Consider the following 7,125-nt stretch of genomic DNA (forward strand, 5'->3'; position numbering starts at 1 on the left):
AATGACAACCATAAGAGGAGAGCATATGTCTCTACCTAATGGTTCCACATAAAACCAAGATTTTGTGCAAAACTATGTTTTAGAAATATTGCTAACAAAAAATAATTCCCCATATCTATTACCCCTTGAAAATATAATTAATATTATAAATATAATAAATTTAAACAATTGGAATTATCTCATGTGGTTGACACTAACTTGCGAAAAAAAGCAAATTTCCCTTAAAAAATAAAAGATTTATTAGTTGTGTGTGTTCTTCTTAGTTATTGTATCCATCTTTCTCAGTGTTAGGGCGTCATTTTACCAGATTAGCAGGGTAGAAGGAAATAGGCCATACTAGTGTCAAATTTTCTAGTTAAGTGATTTCTATAAAGCAAGGCCAAGGTTCACCTCAAAGAGGCCACAGAGAGGATTGTACAAGCATGTACAAATTTCATACAATGCATAGGCTAAGAGAGGGTTGTGCACATGAGGAGAGGCCGAGTAGAATATGCGCTCTAGTTTGGGTGCAACAAAAAATTCAGGGGTTTCTGAGAAATGACAAAATTTTCTCCCTATTCATTGTTATTTCTTGAGAAAACAATTTGTTGGGAATAAATAATAAGAACATTTGTAGGTTTTCCCAGGGTAAATTTTTTTGTAGAGTATTTTATGTGCTTGTGTCTTTAATTTTATTTTCCACTGCATTATATAGTTAGAAAAACTCAATATATTTGATGTAAGCTTTTAGAAAGTTCAATCCAGCTTTTTCACTTCTGAAAATACATCAAATTAGTTGTTGGGTTTTTAGAAACTAGCAAAGTCATTTATTCCATTAAGACAGAAAATATACCTATTGTCACTTTCAAATTAGACCTTTTGGCTTACCTTAGCGGCTAAGAGAAATTGGAGAATGCTCTTTGGAAGGAGATTTTGGAGTATTGTAATGAGAAGAAAATACTTTTGTTCCTTTTCTGTGGAAGAGTGGATCATGATATTTGTATGAAGCTGCAATAAGGGGTCCATTTTCTGGAGGAACCTCAAGAGATTCTCTAGAAAATTGGGGATGGGATTTCTATCCGCCTTGGTCAAGATCCATGGTTAGGATGCTGAAAAGATTTCTGCCTTTCAAAAGAGCTTTGTGATCTCCTTAAAGCTAAAGGTAAGCAAACTCTTGCAAATGTTTCTTTTGGATGGTTGTGTTTACGTGACTAGCTATGGATGTTTGGTCATGAAATAGGCCTCCCTACTTATTTTCAGCTCGAATGGCGCTGATATATTAGATAACTCAATAAGGCTAGAATATGCTTAAGATAAGGTGTCAAGAAACCTTTCAAATGGAACTATCGTTCGGAAGCTTATTCTTCCCTTATTCATAATTCTAAGTTATGTGTTTCCAAATGGTGTTTTAGTTATGTGTGTGGAGGTCAGTCTTGAAATGAAAACTCTTCTCGTGGCTAGCACTAGAAAACATAACTCTGACATAGGATAATTGCCTCAAGAAATGATGGAACATGCCCAATATCTGTGTCCTATGCTATCAAAGTAAGGAAAATGTTAATCACCTGTTCATTTCTTACTTGAGAGCAAGACAAAATTAGGATGCTACCTTGTCTCAATTTTCAAACGAATCCTCTTGGATGGGTGACTATCTAGAAGAAAGCCCTTAGGGTTGGGTTGAGTCTATAAATTCTTTGTTTTTAAGTACTTGACCATATTCATCATTTGGAGAATCTAGTTGCAAAGGAATAAATGCCTTTTAGAAAACTAGCAGATTAATGTTTTTCAGGTGACCACAAAATTATAGTAGTTTTTATGGAATATTATGTCCCTCCCAAGCTTAAGAAGACTAGGAATTTGGTTCCCTTTATGATGTCAGATCATGAGAGGTGAGGTTTTTTTATGGGTCTTGTGTTGACCTTTCTTATGGTGCTAAGTGAGTTCTGTATCTCTCCCACAATCATTGTTTCAAAGGAAAATTGGGTGTTGGCTATGGAACCCACATAGAAGCAGAACTTCTTGCATTATGGGGTCTGATTAAAGTTGCTCACCTCAAAGACATAAAAAATGTTCATATTTCTGGGGACTCAAATGTGATTATGGATTGGTTTAATTGAAAATCTAAGCTTAGGGTTCTTCGACTGTAATCTTGGTAGAACAAGATCAGGACCCTTTAAGAGGCTTTTAATGCCATTCACGTCCATCATGTTTTCTGAGAACACAACACTGTAGCTAATCTTATATCTAAATACGAAGTGATTCTTGAAGAAAGTTTATATATTGTGATTGAATCTAGCTCGGATGGTTTAAACTATGTTTCTGTCATAAGAATTTTTTAATTAAGGCAGTTGATTATGAGCTCTCCTCTGAAAACTAGCTTTATTCATATTTTAACACTATGTATTTTATATGTTCGCTCTAAGATGTAGTTCTTAAGTACTCTTTTTGGTTTGAAACTTTATATGCTATTATATTTTTTATTTCAGTCTTGTAAAACTTCTGGAACTTTGCTTATATAATAAGACTATAAATTTTAATAATTAAAAATATTGGGAAACAAATAATTTTACTTAATTTGTTTTTTATCTCGACTTAGAAAAAGTTATTAAAAAAAGAGGGTGACGAATTTGACTCTCTAATGTACTTTGATTTATATCCCTTCACTTCGATGAAATTTTCATAAACAAAAAATGGGTAGGTTAATATTAAATATGAGCAAGTTAATAGTAAAAAGTCGCGACACGTACAATCTTACTCCCGTGGGGATAAATTTCATCAAATTCAAGGTAAATAGACAAAAATTTGGTTTGGTTAATATTAAAAATGAGCAAGTTAATATTAAATTCACTTTGCTCATATTTGTTATATTTCCCAAATATTCTCAAAATGAAATTGTTAAAATATGTTTGTTTCCTTGAATCTTGAATCACACAGATACACAGTTTATGTTTTTAATCACATAGACACGCAGTTTATGTTTTTAATTTTGCTGGTGAGAACTTAGAAGGGCTGGGAGTGCTCAGCGAATAATCACTGCGTAGACCTAAAAAATTGGGTAATGTGACTAATGCTGGTACACGTTTTGCAAATGTGCTTAATTTCATTCATCCCGATTAAAAAATTATCAGCTAAAATCCAAACTCAATGCATTTTCTGCTAATGGAAAGAACGCACGAAACTACGCTCAATTCCAACTCTGTTTTCTTCGGACTCACTAAATGATTTCGCAGAAAATGTTAAAATAATAAAGACTGCACAGATTTCTTTGAACAGATTCGTATAGCCATTTCATCCCTGCAAACGATGCCCATCCATGAACATGGAACTGGGCAAATTTTTATCATAATTTAGGTAGATATAATAAAACCACGAAGTCAGTTCAATTTCAGGTATTCAGGTGGACCAAAAGCAAGCAGCTAAACCTTCCAAATTGTCTTTCAAAAGACATATCACCTCAATAATAGGTTACTACTGTATGCTTATCACAATTGGGCTACGAACGACGTGCTTGCCATCGCTCCAAGACAACAATCCAAAGGCTGTGTCTGAAGTTCCCGGGGGAAGTTTCACAGGCATGGCGCTGACGCGCAGCACGAAGCTCAGCTTCTCGTCCTTCTTGGTAAATTTCAGCATTCTCGGATCCACTGTTACCTCCGCCCCTCTTGGGGCAATCACCGTGGCCCTGTAAGTTGACATGGGAGGACCCACATTGGTGACTGTTCTGATGAAGCTTGTCGACAGGTTAGATGACCCGCTTTGATTGAAAACGGTAGAAAATGAAGGGTAATTGAGATTCTCAGGCTGTCCTCTTTGAGCAGGACAACTAACATTTGTACGGGTGATAACCCAAACGGTAGAAAATGAAGGGTAATTGAGATTCTCAGGCTGTCCTCTTTGCGCAGGACAACTAACATTTGTACGGGTGATAACCCGGATGGATTTCTCAGTATAATTACGGCTGCATAGAAAGTTGACGTAGTCATCGACACCCAGATCGTAAATTAAACCTGGATCCATAGCTCTCTGGGGATCCACGTGACCTGCGCCGGAAGCAAAAGGGGTGGAAGCATTTCCCGTGGCTTCATCGACCAGAGGCTGAAGCCTGTTGTCGTTTATGTAAGCAGTCGTCATGAGAGCAGATTTGATGGCTGCGGGGCTCCAGTCGGGATGAGCTCCTTTGAGCAACGCGGCGACCCCGCTAACGTGAGGGCACGCCATGGAGGTTCCAGACATTATATTAAATTCCACTCGCCTACGGTCCGATGACAACCCCGCAGGACCCACCGCGTCTGTCCAAGCAGCCAGAATGTTCACACCGGGGGCTATAATGTCGGGTTTTAGAATTTGAGGAGTCTCGGGATTGGGCCCTCTGGCGGAAAAGGAAGCCACGATAGGAGCCGGCTTAAGCCCCAATCGGGTGCCATGGAATGTTATGGTAGCGGAGGGATTTTTCGTTGATTGAATGTAACGTCGGATCGAAGCCCCGTCAGCGTTGCTCACAGTAGCCGCGGGTAGCAGACAAGAATCAGCCATGAACCCCGCCACATCGGAGGTGCTATTAGAAAGTATCATTCCCACACCACCGGCCTGCTGGACCACGATTCCCTTAGCCACACTAGGATTACCCCCACGGTCACATAGCACGATCTTGCCCCTCACAACCTTGGGATCCAACGACCCTTCCAAGCATGAAGCAGACAAAGAACTGTCAGCACTTGCATCCCCAGCATAAACCAGAGGCACAAGAGCTTGCGGGTTCAATCCCTTTCCGCTGTACAACGACACGCCACGAATAACGATCCCGTTGCCAAGCTGGACTTCCGCGGGGAAGTCACGATCCAGAGTACCGGCTCCCACCGTGGTGATCCATGGGGCCACGTTAAGGACCGTCTGACTATTAGGATCGTTGTTTCCTGCCGACGCAGAGACGAACACTCCTCTTTTGACAGCCTGGAGTGCGCCGATCGCAGTGCTGTCTTGATCATAAGGAAAGACCTCTGTGCCCAGCGACAAAGAAACAACGTTTACTCCGTCGTCTATCGCCTTGTCGAGCGCAGAGAGTATATCGGAATCATGGCAGACAGATCCCCAACAAACCTTGTAAACCGCGATACGTGCCTTGGGCGCAATTCCTTTGGCGATTCCCTTCGCGTACCCTGCCATTTCGGCATTGTCAACGTACCCGCCCGCTGCCGTGGAGGCGACATGAGTGCCGTGGCCGTCTGCGTCTCGAGCCGAACGAAACTCCAGTGTCTCGTCGATCGCACCGACGTTTGCTTCGTAGCCTTTGTAGAAAAACCGCGCTCCCACCAGCTTCCGATTGCATAGCGCCTTGGAGAACGTGGTCCCGTTCTCGCATTCGCCTTTCCAGTGCTTGGGAACGGGGCCCATGTCCTGATCGCTGAAGCTCCGCCGTTCGGGCCAGATGCCGGAATCCAAGAAACCGATCACCACATCGGAGCCGTAATCGGACTCCGCTAACAGTCCGCTTCCGTTGGGCATGTCAATGCCGAGAAAGTGCGGGGACCGCGTCGTGTGCAGCGTCCGTACACGATCCGGGAACATAGCCAGAACGCCGGGTGTGTTAGCCATTCTAACGGCTTCCTCCTCTGTTAGCCTTGCTGAGAAGCCATGCAGCACCGTGTTATAAACATGAAGCAGCAGAGCATGGTCTGGTTGTGCATCCATATGAGTGCCCGATTCAGTTTTGAGGGCAGCCTTGACAGAAGCAGCAACGGTCGATCTGTACCAGTGCTCGTGCGTCGGAAAGATTGCCGGTTTTGAATGACTGTCCACTTGAACTATGAAGGTCTTGCGCCCATCTCTGGTAGATCCTCCCACCAACAATTGGCAGAGACAAAGCAGTGATAGCAACAGCCTTGTTAGCATTGTTTCTTTTCTTGGGATTTTTCTGAATCAATTATGGAACTCCGTTTCACCTCCTCTACTGAATAAATTGCAAAACCAATCAATTTCCAGAACCCTAAACAGAATCCCCCAAATAAGATACACAAAACAATGAAATCCCAGCGAATCGCATTCTGGTTATATATACTGTGTGGATTGAATGGAAGGTTAGCCTTTAAATTCAATCCGATACGATTTCCCTCAAGGAATACATGGTTTGACTAATTATATCCAATGGGATGCAATTTTCATTCAATTTGATTAAATTGCCCATGCACTCCAAAATTCAAAGATTTTAGACTGAAGACTTTGACTAGCTTAATTGAATTAAGTTTTAAAGTGTAATTTAATTTATAATAATACATAATTCCAATAATGTTTCTGAATATATTTTATTTTAAAAAATTGATTCAATTACCAACGCACTCCAAACTTCAAATAATAAAAAAATATTCAAAGTCTCCGCTATATTACTAAAAAAACAAGCACTAATATTTATTACCAGAAATTTCATATTCTAAATTATATTATTTATTAAGAAATTACGTAGTGTTATTAATGTTTCATTAGGTGGAAATAGAGAGGTAAAAAAATAAAATTCATTCCTCAATTCCAAATCAAATTCATATTCTAAATTATATTATCTATTAATATCTATTACAAGAAATTTCTAATGTTTTATTAGGTGGAAATAGAGAAGGTAAAAAAATAAAAATCATTCTTCTCAATTCCAAATCAAATTCATATTCTAAATTATATTATAGATTAGGTAGTGTTATTAATGTTTTATCAAGTGGAAATAGAAAAAATAAAATTCATTTTTCTCAATTCTAAATCAAATTCGGCCAATAATATAATTAATATTTTTTTTTATAAAATTAGAAATAAATAAATATATATAAAAGTTGTCAAGGAAGTAATTAATAATTTATATTTTTATAAAAATTATTATTATATATATATATATATATATATATATATATAAAAGTTAACAAAACACCTAAAAAAACAGTTCAGATATTAAACAAAATATTCATCTTTTTATTAGATCAAAATTTCCTTTTTGACCCAAACACGTAGATAAGGAATGTCTTAATAATACTCATCCATCTACTATTAATTGGTCCCTTTTTTTTACATGTGTTAAGATTGGGTTGTGTGTTCTTGTGTTCATTGTTGGTAGGTAAGATATGGAATTATTGCACCCATTCCAAAGAGAATTTGTGCCAATTTATTGTC

General features: G+C 38.7%; 1 pseudogene; it reads right to left on the reverse strand.

Annotated features, from left to right (window-relative positions):
* Window positions 1–3,447: 3,447 nt before the first annotated feature.
* LOC149175368 (subtilisin-like protease SBT1.5 pseudogene) lies at window positions 3,448–5,868 on the reverse strand (annotated as a pseudogene).
* Between the last annotated feature and the right edge of the window lie 1,257 nt (window positions 5,869–7,125).

Source organism: Pinus tabuliformis, chromosome 4_1, assembly GCF_031772625.1.
Source record: "Pinus tabuliformis cultivar Carrire ecotype Pingquan chromosome 4_1, CPIR1, whole genome shotgun sequence".
In the NCBI taxonomy this organism is placed as follows: domain Eukaryota; kingdom Viridiplantae; phylum Streptophyta; class Pinopsida; order Pinales; family Pinaceae; genus Pinus; species Pinus tabuliformis.